This window comes from Castor canadensis, chromosome 6 (genome assembly GCF_047511655.1).
Source record: "Castor canadensis chromosome 6, mCasCan1.hap1v2, whole genome shotgun sequence".
In the NCBI taxonomy this organism is placed as follows: domain Eukaryota; kingdom Metazoa; phylum Chordata; class Mammalia; order Rodentia; family Castoridae; genus Castor; species Castor canadensis.
The window spans coordinates 171,135,852-171,151,462 of NC_133391.1; the positions used below are offsets into that span (position 1 = coordinate 171,135,852).

The following is a 15,611-nucleotide window of genomic DNA, read 5'->3' on the forward strand; positions in this document are numbered from 1 at the left end:
AGCAGCTTACCTGCCCCTTTTTGTCTTGGGAGGATAAATTTTTCTCTGCATTTTGGGTATTCAGTAGATCACACAATTATTTAAACTCAACTGATGATAACAAGTGACTGAGTGAGATCTCCACATCAACTAAGCTGCATAATGCACATGCAGGAATTTAATTTTTTGTTTTTGAAATTTCTTTTGATTTGTTATTTATTAATTTTTGACCATACTTGGTTGAAATTGCACATACTAAATCCCATGAGTTTACTGTACTTGTCTGGGACTCAGGATATTGATCACATGATAATGAATATTTAAGAAACTTTGACACTCATGGGATGATATACATGAGAGAGTTGCCTGAGATTAAACCAAGAGCCTATTGAAACAGAATAATAAAGACCGGTATCAAAACTTTTGGAAACTAAACATCTACTGACAGAGCACAAATGAGACTGCTGAAAAGTCAGGGCAGAATCTAAACTAGAAAATGTTGTGCCACCAGAAACACAAAAGAGCAAGAGGAAGGTGCACAGTAGGTGAGGTGGCAACAAGGAAAATGTTTCTAAGGTTAATGACACATGAGTGATATGTAGCCTTGATTTGAAGAATTCCTCTGAAAGGAGGAGCAGAAAGAGAAGGCAATGAATTGAAGATGGAGCAGACATGGAAGCAGAGGGTATGTGCAGTTCTTTTGTGGAGTAGTTGTGAAGAGTAGAAGAAGCTATAATGGGAAATTAGGAGATATTTGGAGATATCACAGATATAAAAAGGAATATTGTGATATCACAAAGAAATGAGCAATGGACTGCAGAACACAGTGGAGGCAGATGGCTTCCTGTAATCAGACACTCCTCTTTCATTGTGAGAGGAAGATGTGTTACCTCATGTATTTCCAACACATTTTTCACTTTGGTTAGTCCAGAACTCAAAAGATTGATAGCTAACAAAGTCTAACAGAGAAGAAAAAAATACAGAATCTATCTTGAAAGATCAGTTATCCACTCCGCCCCCACCCCACACAATTAGTATTTTTTCACTTTTTGGAGAAATTCTCTTTCCGTTTTTGATTTATCTATTCAGTGGCTTATAAAACTTTTAATTCTAATGATGCAAGAATTCAAAAGGTGAGATAGAGGCAGAAGAAAAAAAACACTAATCTTTGCCTAAATAAGATGTGGGAATCAGGAAAGCAGAAGTTGGAAATAAATGTTCGATTTTTGAAAAAAGGTCCCTCTGGTGAAGATCCTGGCCACTTTAGTCCAGTTGAAAATATTCAGAGCACATAGGAATCTTTGACCAACCTAGTTTAGTTTGGTTAGAACTTAACCTTTGGCACGCTGACACTTGGCTAACTGTATAGAATGCCACCCTCTTACTTGGGAGGTCACCAGTGTCTTGGGACACTGCTTATAACCAGGAAGGAGTTTGAGCAAAGGTCTAGGTTTTACCCGTGATGTTTCATGATATGACATCACATTGTTGTCTGCTGAAAGAAACAGACATGGAAACAGACACCATAAAAAATGGCAGGTACAGGCATGTGAGTGAGCAGGCTCTTACTATAGCATGGTTGAGGATAGAGGGTCTGTCATTGTTGAGCTTATCTCCCTCTGGGTTGTCTTTTGCTGACCCAACCTCTGATCCCAGGCGTACAGGAATGATTCTCTTATCATATCTTCCAACATTCTCTCATTCATCCAAAGGAAGAGTTTTTAGACTAGTCCTGTGTTTTTTCCATATTTTAAATCTATTCAGGATGCATGCACTTAAGAGTATAGAATATCAAAATAACAGTTCTATAAAAGATTCTTTTTGTTTCCATTCTCTGTTATCACAACACTCATTTAGATAGCAAACATAGGATTAAGGAAAAGGAGAAAGGGGATATTGAAAAAGCATAGAGAAGAATAAAACAGCAGCAAGCTCTTGGAATCCACAGATCAGAGTCAGTGTGAACTTGGAAACTACCTCCCTTGGTCCTAGAACGTGTGTGGTCATGATGACCCTCCAAAGTGCAGAGCTGCCCTGATATGCAGCATAGGATCCACTTCCTGCACAGATTGTTTCTAAACATGTCTTCTCTGGGACAGAGGAAAGAATAGCAGCTGGTCTCCACTTTTCTTGAGGGTTGTTGATGCCTGTATCTTACCAAAATGAAAAGGATGCCCCTGCAAAGTCACAGATTCTGTCTCTGACTCATGTTGCAAAAGGAATGCATTGTTATTTGCAGTGCAGAGAATTGCAAGACCAGCATAGTCAATGCCTTCACAGAGCTTCAAGCCCACGAGGGAAAGGTCAATGTTAAATAATTGCACAAATGCCTGAACCATGACAGCTGGGAGGGTACAGTGAGGAGGTGTGGGTGATATCAGCTCATCTGAGAGAAGAGGAAAGGGGCCCAGCAGAATCCAGTAATTGCTGAAGTTTCCAAGGGGCACCTTGGGCACGATGAATGTACCTAGATAGGTGGCACCCTTCATTTTCCTGCAAAATTCTAGGTACTAAAGCTTGTAATATACTTAGCTTTAAAAGCATAGCACATCTGACATGACTTAAGTTCAGCTCACCTGCTCTATAGTGGTGTTGCACTATAATACCCGAATGTCATGAACTTTGAATGAAAAACTCACACCACGTTGCTGTATTTAAAACTCTGTTAAAAGACAACTAAGGTTCTATATCAAGTATTTGAACCTATCAGGTGCACTGTGTAAATGTACCATATGATTTTGCAGAACGAAAACTGAATGGCACTAATCTATTAATATCCACTTCTGACTCTTTCTGCTAATAATTTACTTAATCTCACATTAAATCACTCAGTAGACAGTGTTTAATATTCTTGTAATATTAACATCATGAGACTGATACAATCTATTTCCAAATACAGTAAGCATTCAACATTTGTCTTAACCTACAAAAAATTCTTTTCTATTTGAATTTGTTTTCAACTTAATAAAGATACCATCTTAATTTAGGACTGAGTAAGTGTATTAATATACTTCTGCATCTGGTCTCAGGTTTACGCATTTAATCTTGTTGAGTCTTTAAACTGAAGTAACAGAAAACTGGAAACAAAGGCATGCATCTTGTAGAAATTTCCCCTAGTTTAATTACATTAAAAAGATAAATTAGGATCTGTTTCCTTATGGAGATGAGAAATACCTACTAATGAGGTCAAGAGGCTATCAACTGCAGATTTTCTGGACAACACAAGGTAAACGCTGCTATACATGGGAGTTTGTTCTTATTTGGACTAAGAAGGATGTTTCTGAAGGAAAAGGGCATTTTTATACTTAACATTATTTTAATTTGGTAAAGAAAAGCTCCAGAGTGTAGTAATTCTATAGAAGCGTTATAACCAGTACCTACTGATGTTAACATTATAATTTTCTGTATGATGCTAGAGAGAAGGGTAAGTGTGAGCACTATTTGAAGGTGAACAATTGTTTTCCATTGTAAATGAAAAGTTTAGTACTTAACAGAGCTACAAAAAATGAAGACTAAGTTTTATGTGTTGATCTTCTCAGTAAATAACTCAAGAAAAGATAGCATCCCAGGGAAAAGTAGTTAAGCAAGCTTTGCTGAATGTTTTATGAAAACAGCACTTGCAAAAGTTTTGGACATTCTTATTTCAAATAGCCAATAACGTTTTATTGAAGCAAAACTACATTTTATACTAGAATCATGACTCACTATACAACTTTCTATCATAGATCTTAAAGTAGAATTCCACATAATTAACTGATCCTGTATGTAAAATAGGTTTTGTTTTTCAAGTACTTGCCTTTCTTTCAGAGACTTTTCAATAGTTCTATGTCTCTCAGATGGACAATTTCATTATTTATAACAAAGGGACTGTGTTCATTCAATCCAGGACATCTGGGGCCCTCTGTGTGGTTCATTGTCTATGTCTGCATATTACTACATCCACCTCATGACCGTTAGCTGAGGCTCTTTCCGCCTGTCTTAGTCACCGGGAGCCTCCCTCCACCCTGTGTCCACTTCTCACTGAAATGTTGGCATCCTCTCACTCTGAGACCAAGTTGCAAAGTCCATCTCTTTCTTAGTGTTGATGGGCATATTTCTTAAGAGGCAAAATTTACTGGGTCTATGTTAGACCCTCACAGGATTCTGGGGGTGACGAGGATCTGAACAGGATGAACTAGAAAGAGAGAGCAAGGAGGATAGTGGAAGCATGAAACGTCACTTCATGGAGACATCGTTAAAGTTAGAGGACTCTGGAAGTAGGAGCAGAAGAGGAGGCAGTCATGAATGAAAATAGATGCCAGCAGAGAATGGGGTAGCTTAAAGCCAGTGTTTCAGGGACAGTGCCATTGGTTATTCTGACACTGTGAGCAGAGGCATGCTGGAAGGAAAAAGGGAGAGTAACTATGAATCAAGAGTCCTACCCTCTTTTCAGATAGAATCATGGTCACAAGGATGGAATGTGTGCGGCCAGGCTAGCCAAATGAAGAAGCACACGGATGAGATTGGCAAAGACTGATAGAGAAAACCCCCAGTAGACCTCTAAGACGGACAGTTGACATAAGTGGACTTTTAAAAAAATTGTGATTGACCATTTGTTAGGAAGTGAATGTGAAAAAACAATACCTTGAGCTCTGAAAAGAATGTACATGAAAAAATGATGGGACAAAAACACAGAACAATTAATTGCCATGTTAAACTGCAGTGAGATGATGTAAAAGCTGGTTGGTCTGATGAAATCTTGCTCATGTGCAAAGTGTAAGACAGTTTTCTTTTCACAGACATCTGTATCATTTCTCTTTTCAGAAGGAAGTTCCACATTTCCTCTTTTTGTCTTTAGTGTTGGCTTCCTTTATCTCTCCTCATCATTTCTTGACGTCTCATGTTTAGGGACGATGGAAAGATCCTTATAATTCCCCCAGGAAGAGATTTGAAGAGACTGTGGGAAACACCCAAGGTTCCTCCCCAAATCCCTGTGACTCTAAAATTTTCATGACTAGGGTGGAGGATGTCATGCTGGACATGCTGCCTGCTCAGAGCTGCTGATATGAAATATGGTAAACCAAACTCTGACCACCTTTCCCTGAGTCTCGTGAACTCTTTCATCCTTCAAGTTGGTGTGTTTATAGGTTGTGAATAAAAAAACCTCTGGAAAGGATGTATATATAATCTCAGCTTTGGGAAGGGAAAGCTCTCTGTTGAAAATGGCCACTTCATTTATCCTAATAAAGAAATATTACTTTTTTACTGTAATGTTAAGTATCATTTTATAAATCTAATGTGTAGAATTGGGAGAGTCAAGCATCTATAAAAATACTGCTTGTGCAGCTAATGAAGTTGTTAATACTTTATTACAGAGGCACAAAATAATAGCAGTGCTGACATAAAAGATTAAAATTATATTTCTTACAAATCTCAAGATGAAACAGCAAAATAGGCTATAATACACATTAAAAGAAACTGGAGGCAGAATCCTAAAAACAAATCTTTGCTCTTATCCAAAAGGAGACATGGAAACAATGTTTGTTGTATTGTCAATATATACTCATGACAAATTCCTTGGACTATAGAATCACTCAGAAAACATTGTTTATTTATAACAAAATGTTTTTATTGGAACCAAGGCAAAAAAAAATTCAAGAAGTAAAGTGAGAGCTCTGTTTCTTTAGGAATTGACAGTAAATGGTGTTTAAAGTAGGTTTTACTTTTAAAAAAGAGTTTCATGTGCTTTGATACCTATTATCTATCACACATGAAAACTATAAACTGCTTGTTTTCACCAGCTATAAAATTAGTTAACAAGCTGGGCTCCCATGGCTCAAGCCTATAATCCTAGCTACTTGGGAGGCAGAGATCAGTAGGATCATGGTTCAAGACTAGCCTGGGACAAAAAGTGTTTAAGACCTCATCTCAACCAATAAGAAACTGGGTGTGGTGACATGTATCTCCCATCCTAGCTATATGATAAGCATAAATAGGCTTGCAAGAATAAAGTGAGATGCCATCTAAAAAAATAACTAAATGAGAAAGGGCTGCAGGTGTGGCTCAAGTACGACGTCACCTGCTTGCCTAGCAAACTTGAGCCCCTGAGTTCAAGCCCCAGTATCATCAATATATATAGTTAACAATGGTTCCACTTAAGTTACATAACTAACTTTCAATGTGCTTATTTATTTATGGTCAATTATGCTGAGTGTTTTTGCAGTGCTACTTTAATTAGGGACACTTTCAAAATTAAATAGAATACTATGTTAGCTTTCTATCACTATCACGAAGTACCTGAGATAATCAACTTATAAGGAGAAAAGGTTTATTTTGACTCATGGTTATGGATTTAAGTCCATGGTCATGTTGCTTTGGCCCGATAGCAGCATAAAACATCATGGGGGAGTGCTTTGTGGAGAAAGACAGTGGGGTTGGGCGAGTCCAGGGTCAATAGTTCCTTAAAGGCTGTGCCCACAATGACCTATCTTCCACCCATAGATTCCATGCCCTAGAGATTCCACCACCTTCCAATAGGCCATTGACAGAGGACCAGCCCTTCAACCGAGGGGCTTTTGGGGGACTTTCTATAGTCCAAACTATAGTAATTATTTAACAATATTACTATCCTGAGAGATGTTGACAATCCTTTGTGTACATTACCTGGACACAGACAATGTTTCAATTGTGCCAATATTGCAATTATGAGTTATGGAATTAGGTTTAGTTAGAACTGTTGACTGTCTTAAGAGCCTTAAAGCATGCCTGATTAAACTGAGTTTTAATAATACTTGTACATGCTAAACATATTAAGTAATTGATAGCTAAATCACATTAATAACCCTGTTTTTTCTATATGGAATTCTAGTTACAATAAAAGCCATTACATTTATTATTTTAATGAGGAAACAGATGAAAAATATAAGCACTGGTCGCTCTTTAAATTATTGAATTTCAGATATCTTTTTCTCACATATTGATTTTAGCATTTCCTGCTGGCTTTCTCTTATGTCTCTGTGCAATTATCTGTGACTTAATATAAGTCATGGCACTGGTAATGAAATTCAGTATCTCGATGCCCTAATGCATAAAATTAACATTTCCCCAGTTGCAACCATTTGTCACAATTTGGCATTTACTCATTTGAGATTTACACATTCACTTGCATGTAAATGCTACATGAAAACATAGGTAATTATTGAAATCTAGCTAACGACATACATGCAGAAGTATTAACACAATTATTAGGAAGATACATATGGTTGTTTTCAGTTTATGTCCAAATGCATGAAAATTTGATAGCTCTATTAAGAGACAGAACACGTAGAGATACGGTACAAAACATTAATAGCAGAAACCTGGTTTGAGTTGCAAGGGGATTCTTAGAGAAATTATCTCAATATTTTGAATGTTTGGAAAATTTTTCAATAGAATGTAAGAGGGGGAATCCAATTTGTCTCTATTGTTTGTGACATATTGTGCCCTGGTTTTCCTTGATAACTCCACATCTACCTTGTCTAGGAGACTAAATATTTGGTTTTTACCTTTAGATCTATAATCACATAGAAATCATATTCTGTATGGTATGGGGTAGAGGCCATGACAGTTTGTTTTGAAGGCATGGGGCTTTTACCCATGTACAGTTGATGAAGACCCATGTACTGAAAAAGGACATTCTGCACCTATTGCTATCACATGTCAGGAACCAAGTTGTGTGTGTGTGGGGGGGGGGTGTGTGGGTGAAAGAGAGAGAGAGAGAGAGAGAGAGAGAGAGAGGCAGAGAGACTGAGAGACAGAGACAGAGAGAGACAGAAAGACACACAGAGACACAGAGAGAGACACAGAGAGGTGCAGAGACAGAGACAAAGAGATCTTGATTTCTATCCCCTCTGCTGGTACTGTCTATGTGTGCATGGATGCTATCTTGTTTTGTTCACCATCAATATTGCTTTATGAAATATCATAATTATTTTTATTTGCATAAAGATACCACAGTTTTTAAGTCAATAGCATTTCCACAAAAATTTAAATTTGATTTCTACAAAAATCAAATTTTGATGAGGAATACTGAGAATTTAATCACTAAAATGAGAATTGGCCCCTTTATAAAATGAGTTTTCTAATTCATAGGTGTCACTGACAACTGCATTTATGAGGTGTTTTAGGGTCTTCCTGTAATTCTTGCTAGTTTTCCATGCAACAATCTCACATTTTCAGTTTCTTTTCCTATAAAGGGCTCTTCTTTTCATTTTATTATTATTATTATTGTACTAGGGGGCACATTGTGACAATTACAAAAGTTCTTACACTATATCATAGTTGAAGTGACCCCCTCCATCATTCTCCTTTATTCTCCTGCCTTCCATTCCTGGAATAGTTTCAAGAATTCTAATTTTTCCATTTTAATACCTGAGCACATATTTCCATCATATTTACCCTTCTAAGTCTTTTCATTATCCTAAGCCATTCCAGGGGTGCAAAACTCCAGACAGGAACTGTATTACCTTCCTTTTCTTCATTTTTGTATAAGATAGCTGCAAAGGGTTTTTCATTGTGACCCAAATTGGTTCAACCTCTCTATTTTTCTCCTTTCTACCTTAGTTCCTTTCTTATGGTGATTTCAAAAAGTTTAAAAATTCTATATGCATGCTTTTTATAGAAAGATTTACAGTAGATAGGAGTGATGGCTGCCCGGGAGGGTGGATGGCTGGGGCCGGCGTTCCAGCTGCGGTTGCTGTTGGCAACTGTGCTCAAGTGGTGTCTGCTTTCGGGGCAGAGTTTTCATCAGAGGCATGCAGAGAGTTAGGCTTCTCTAGCAACTTGCTCTGCAGCTCTTGTGACCTTCTTGGACAGTTCAACCTACTTCAGCTGGATCCTGATTGTAGGGGATGTTGTCAGGAAGAAGCACAATCTGAAACCAAGAAGCTGTATGCAGGAGCTATTCTTGAAGTCTGTGGATGAAAATTAGGGAGGTTCCCTCAAGTCCAAGCTTTCATCAGAAGTGATAAACCCAAACTGTTCAGAGGACTACAAATCAAGTATGTTCATGGTTCAGACCCTGTGCTAAAGCTTTTGGACGACAACGGGAACATTGCTGAAGAACTGAGCATCCTCAATTGGAACACAGAGAGTGTGGAAGAATTTCTGAGTGAAAAATTGGAACGCATATAAATCTTGCTTCAATTTTGTCCTTCTGTTGCTTTATCAAATGAAATATTGTAGCACCTAGAAAGTACTTTAGTTCTGCTTGCTTCTGTTGAGCTTTTACTGTGAAGCATTAAGCATCTAATTAGAAGTTGAGGAGGCACACAGTCCGTGATATGTAAGGAGTTGGCAAGTTTAACTAAACCCATTTCTTATAAATTTTTATCCTCTACATTTGTTGATGCTACTAATGAAATGCTTTGAAACAGGCTTGTGCTTAGTTATGCAAATGATAGTTTGTAGTAATTGGCCCAGTTTTATGAACAACAGATTTTTTAAATTATAGGGGTCAATAAGGGAGATACTATTCCTTCAGTGCAGTGTGCTCTTTCTAAAGTAATAAAGAAAACTACAAAGAGAGTAAGATGTACCAAGCCTCAACAGATTACTTGTGCCTCAAAGCTTCTCATTTTGTATTCCCCAGCTTTCTGTTTAGTCGAAATATTTATAATTTATAACGAATGCACTGCATAAAAACTTTGTAGCTTCATTGTTAGGAAACAAATTTGAGATCTTCAGTAAGAATGAAATATTCACAAAGGTTTGCATTAATGAAGGCTACACAGAAAACCTTTCTTAAGGATTTGTGTAGATCTAATGTTTGGCAAATTTTTGAGCTTTATATTCTTACAGAAAATTCTCATTTAAAAATGATCTCTTGTAAGACCAAATTATAAATAAAAAATTTCAAAACTCTGTATGAGTTTGAAAAAAAAATAGAAAGTACATCAACCATACTCACATTCTTAACTTCCTTTTATTATCCTCCCTCTCCCATTAGTCTGACCTGTTTTTCATAATATCACTTAGCTTTGTATTGAGCCTATCATCCACACATGAGAGAAAACATGTGGCTAATTTACATTCCTACCAACAGTGTATGAGGGTTCCTTTCTCCCCACATCCTCATTGACATTTTTATTGTTTGTGTGCTTGATGAAAGCATTTTAAGAGGAGTGGGGCAGAATCTTAACATGGTTTTGATTTGTATTTCCCCTATGGCCAGGGATGTTGAGCTTTTCTTCATGTGTTTTTTGGCCATTTGGACTTCTTTGAAAAGCTCTGTTCAGTGAATTTGCCCATTTATTCATTAGGTCATTGATTTTGGGGGTTAGATTTTTTTCTTTGGCTTCCTGTATATTCTGGTTATTAATACTTTGTCAGGTGTATAGCTGACAAAGATTTTCTCCCATTCAGTGGGCTGCCTCTTCAATATGTTGGCCATTTCTTTCATTGTACAGAAGCATTTTAGTTTCATGTAGCTCCATTTGTCAATCCTTTCTCTTAGTTGCTGAACCATTCGAGTTCTATTTAAGAAGTTGTTGTCTATGCTAATTCTATGCTACTCTCTAATTACTTTTTTGCTCTTCTCTTGAGATTTAATAGTTCCCATCCTTTCTGGGATATATTCATTTTTATCTTATGTGTGCAGGATTCCTTTGAGAATCTTCTGGAGTGCTGGTTTAGTGGTCATGTATTGTTTCAGCTTCTGTTTATCATGGAGGGTTTTTTATTCCTCCTTCAATTTTGAATGATAGCTTTGCTGAGTAAAGTATTTTAGGATTAAAATTGTTTTCTTTCCGTGCTCAAAATACCTCACTCCATGCCCATCTTGCTTTTAAGGTATCTGTTCCTTATTGACTCATTCGTTTTTGTATGTCCTCTTTAAGCTCCTCTTTAAACTTGTTAATTATTCTTATCATCATTCTCTGACCTCAGCAGCTGAGTATTTATACCCTTCACTGTCCACCAAATCATCTATTGTGTGATTACTGACCTTTTGAGGAGTTACATTCCCCTGTCTTCTTTTATTCCCCATGTTTCTATTTTGACATTTACTGATGTGTTGTTGATTAGTTGGTTGGGGGTTTTAATCACCTGTTATCTTTCTCTTAACTTAATTTCTATGCTCTGGTGGCTTACTTGTCAGCTATGTTGTTGTAATGTTTCTGTTTACTGACCTAGAGTCATAGCTTAGAAATAATAAATTCATACATGCAATGTTAAACTCATTGTTTACATAGTACATAAAACCTTTGACAGTATTAGCTATAAACAGTTGGTATTGGGGAAATAACAGCTGTTTGCATAGAGCTGTTTGCATACTTAGCTAATGAAAATGATGGAGATAGAAGAATTGATGGGGGGCAAAGAGTAGAAGAGGTATGAGGTTTCAGGGCTGTGGTGTAATAAGCCCTAATGCATGTAAAGGTGTAGTTCAGTCATTGTGGATGGCAGAGGTATAGAACAGATGTGATAATGTGTAAGTTGGTATAATAGACTACTTGGTGAATGGTTAGTGTGGAATATAAAGGGATCATCCCACCCCCACATAGACTGGATCAGCCCAACCCTTTATAGAGAAAGTTGTGGCTTGGCCACCCCATCCTCACAAGCAAAGCTGGAATTTTCTCTTCACTTATTAGGCCAACAGCTTTGTCCATGAGAGGTGCAACCTTTCCCCAAGCTTCACTGGACTATGTGGTTTCCAACACAGTAGATGGTGCAGCACACTCACCTGCAAGGGTTGTAGTTTCTCTTGGTGGTAACTAGGGTCAGTGGCTCAGGTAACAGGAAGGTAGCAGTCAGAGTTCTTTTGTCCAAGAAGTTTGGTGGGTGCAGGGCAACCCAGACACTTTCAGAATTTGTTCTGGTGTTCTCTGCACTGAGTTTTTGCTCTTCAGAGAGAGGAAAAATAGACAAAAGAAAAAAAAGATGAAGCTGCTTTCTAGCAGACTAGCATGGCATCTGGCAACTACAGTACCCATACTTTTAGGTCTTTAATGTATATTAAAAAACTAATTTAAAGGTTGGTTGTTATACATTAGTTTGCTTATGAATTGGTGGTATCTTATTTGGTGAAGAAGCCAGGTTACTTGACCCTTGTTACCATGAATCTGAAGCTTTCTTTCAGACTTGTGAGAGATCAGAATTACAGAATCTATCTGCTATCCTCCATCTTGGTCTAGGACTTTCATTAGATCTAATTCTAATATTTGATAATATTTTAAATCTTCTTTAAAGTTAATCTTGGAGGGGAAGATCCAAGATAGTGAATAGAGGGAGAAAGCAGACAGCATGAGCTCCATGAATCAAAAATCTTCCTGAGAAGTTGGAGCTACACTTGTCAGAAGACAAAGAAAAAAAAAACACCAGGAATAAGCAAGACTCGACATCCTGAATCCCCAACCCGTACAAAGCTTCTCCATGCCACATTGTATTGAGAAAACATGAGGGCTCCCGTGCCACCAGATGCCTGCTCTAAAACTGCTTGGGACATGCAGACCAATAGGTGAGCAAATAAGCAACATGCAGCATTCCCACAGCCACCCCTGGGATAGACCAGCATAGCTCCCTGGACTGACCAACCCTCACCCTGCAAAAACAAAAAGAAAGAAAAAAAACTGAATAATAAACAAGGAAGTAAAAATGGCATGCAGTAGAGAGGGTGGAGTCTTTCAAGTGCACTGGAGGTGGGAGAGGGGCAGCTCTCTACATGAACTTTCAAATAACAGAGTCTGTGGAAGCAGCCAGCAGGTAAGCCCCAGAGAAGTGGGGAAGGGCAGCTCCCTGTGCCAACTTTCAAATAACAGAGCCTGCAAGAGTGACCAGCTGACAGCAGGTGGAGAGGAGCCACTGCTTGAAATAGGGCAGAGAGCAGTTCACAAAGCTCATCTCCTGACCCAACAACTTGGCGAGACTACAACAGGACTACCACTTAAATACTAACACCTGGACTAGATCCTGAAGGAGCACCACCAGAACTACTAAGACTGAAATTCCATTGTTCTTGCACCTGAAATTATTTTATTTTATTTTTTCTCTAAGTGCCTGTCTTGTTTGCTGTCTGATAGCCCACAATCTCTCCCTGTAGATTTCTTTGGTTCAATAATTCTTTTTTTTTCTTTCTTTTTCCCTTTTTTCTTTTTCTAAGTGTTTGTCTTGTCCATTGTTTGTTAGTCCACCATATGCCCCTGTTGATTTCTTTGGTTCACTATTTTTTTTTCTTTTTCTTTTCTTTTCTTTCTTTTTCTTTACTCTTTTCCCTTCTTGGTTTCATTAGTTTTAATATTGCAAGTTAGCTAATACTAAATTACACACAGAACAGGGACAGAAACAGCACCAAGAGGAATTATGGGAAGACAAAAAAGGGATGGAAACCATTCTTCCCCCAAAAATAAATTACTACTGGACTCAGAGGGAAATGAAGAAAATGGATACCTAGTTCCAGACCTCAACAAAACAGATAACTATACCAAGGAACCCAATGAAGCCCACAAGACCACCTGAAAGAAGAAAGCCTGCAAGAAACCACTGAGAATTTCATGGAGATGTGACTACACATGGTCAACCAAAATGTACAGGAGACACTCAAGAAATTCCAAGACAACAAAAATAAAGAATATGAGAAAGCACAAAAACAAATAAGTGAACTCATAGGAGCCCTAAATAAATACCAAATTGAAACAGATGACACCATAAATAGAGAGATAAATGAAATAAGGTTGAAAATTGACAAAATCAAAGATGAAATGACCCATGATATGGAAAACCTTAGGGAAAAAAAATGAAGCAGAAATACAAAACATAATGGAAAGCCACTCCAGCAGACTAGAATAAGCAGAAGACAGAATCTCAGAACTTGAAGATAAAATGGAAATTAAAGGAAAAAGTGAAGGACTCTTACTTAAGCAACTCAAAATCTGTGAAAGGAATATGCAAGAACTCACCAACTCAATCAAAAGACCAAACCTGAGAATCATGGGTATTGAAGAAGGAGAAGAGGTGGAAGCAAAAGGAATTCATAATATATTCAACAAAATAATAACAGAAAGTTTCCAAAATCTAGATAAAATTATGCCCATTCAGGTACAGGAAGCCTCCAGGACACCAAACAGACTTGATCAAAATAGAACTACCCCATGACATGTTATCATTAAGACAGATATCACAGAGAACAAAGAAAGAATATTGAAGGCTGTAAGAGAGAAAAAACAAATAACATACAAAGGTAAACCCATAAAATCACAGCAGACTTCTCAACAGAAACATTAAAAGCAAGAAGAGCATGGAGTGAAGTATTCTGGGCATAAAATGAAAATAACTTCAATCCTAGGATACTCTACCCAGCAAAACTATCATTTAAAATAGATGGAGCAATAAAAGTCTTCCATGATAAGCAGAAAGTAAAAATATTCATGACCACTAAACCACCACTACAAAAGATTCTTCAAGGAATCCTGCACATAGAAAGTGAAAGCATAAAAAACCATGAAAGAACAGGCAGCACCCAACCACAGGAGAAGAAAAGGCAAGAAAGTAGAGAGTAACATTGGCTTAGCTGCACACAATTAAACCCTTAAACAACAAAGACAACTAAATGACAGGAATCACCACATACCTATCAATACTAACACTGAATGTTAACAGATTTAATTCCCCCATCAAAAGGCACCATTTGACAAACTGGATTAAAAAGGAAGATCCAACAATCTGTTGCTTACAGGAGACCCATCACATCGAAAGAAGCAAGCACTGGCTTAGGGTGAAAGAATGGAAGAAGATTTACCCAGCCAATGGCCCCCAAAAACAGGCAGGAGTAACAATACTTATCTCGGATAAAGTAGACTTCAAACCTACATTGGTCAAATGAGATAAAGAAGGACATTCCATACTAATTAGAGGGGAAATACACCAAAAGGAAATAACAATTATCAACTTATATGCACCCAACGTCAATGTACCCAATTTAATCAAACATACTCTGAAGAACCTAAAAACATATATAAACTCTAACATAGTGATAGTGGGAGACTTTAATACCCCCCTTTCACCAGTAGATAGGTCATCCAAACAAAAAGTCAATAAAGAAATCCCAGAATTAAATCACACCATAGACCAAATGGACCTAGCTGATGTCTACAGAATAGTTCATCCAACTTCTGCACAACATACATTTTTCTCAGCAACCCATGGAACCTTCTCCAAAGTTGATCATATCTTAGGGCACAAAGCAAGCCTCAGCAAATATAAGAAAATAGAAATAATCCCATGCATTCTATCTGACCACAATGCATTAAAACTAGAACTCAACAACAAAAACAAAAGTAAAAAGCATGCAAACAGTTGGAATCTGAACAACACATTGCTCAATGATCAATGGGTCACTGATGAAATAAAAGAGGAAATTAAAAGGTTCCTGAAACTTAATGCAAGTGAAAATATGACCTATTGGAATCTATGGGACACAGCAAAGGAAATGCAAATCAAAACCACACTAAGATTCTACCTCATCCCCATTAGAACAGACATCATCAAAAACACCACTAACAACAGGTGTTGGTGAGGATGTGGGGAGAAAGGAACCCTTGTACACTACTGGTGGGAATGCAATTTAGTGCAACCACACTGGAAAAAATGTTGGAGTCATAGATCTGCCATGTGATCCA

At 37.5% G+C, this 15,611-nt stretch overlaps 1 pseudogene; it reads left to right on the forward strand.

Moving 5' to 3' along the window:
- Nucleotides 1-8,638: 8,638 nt before the first annotated feature.
- LOC109674525 (selenoprotein F-like) lies at nt 8,639-9,174 on the forward strand (annotated as a pseudogene).
- The last annotated feature ends 6,437 nt before the right edge of the window (nt 9,175-15,611 follow it).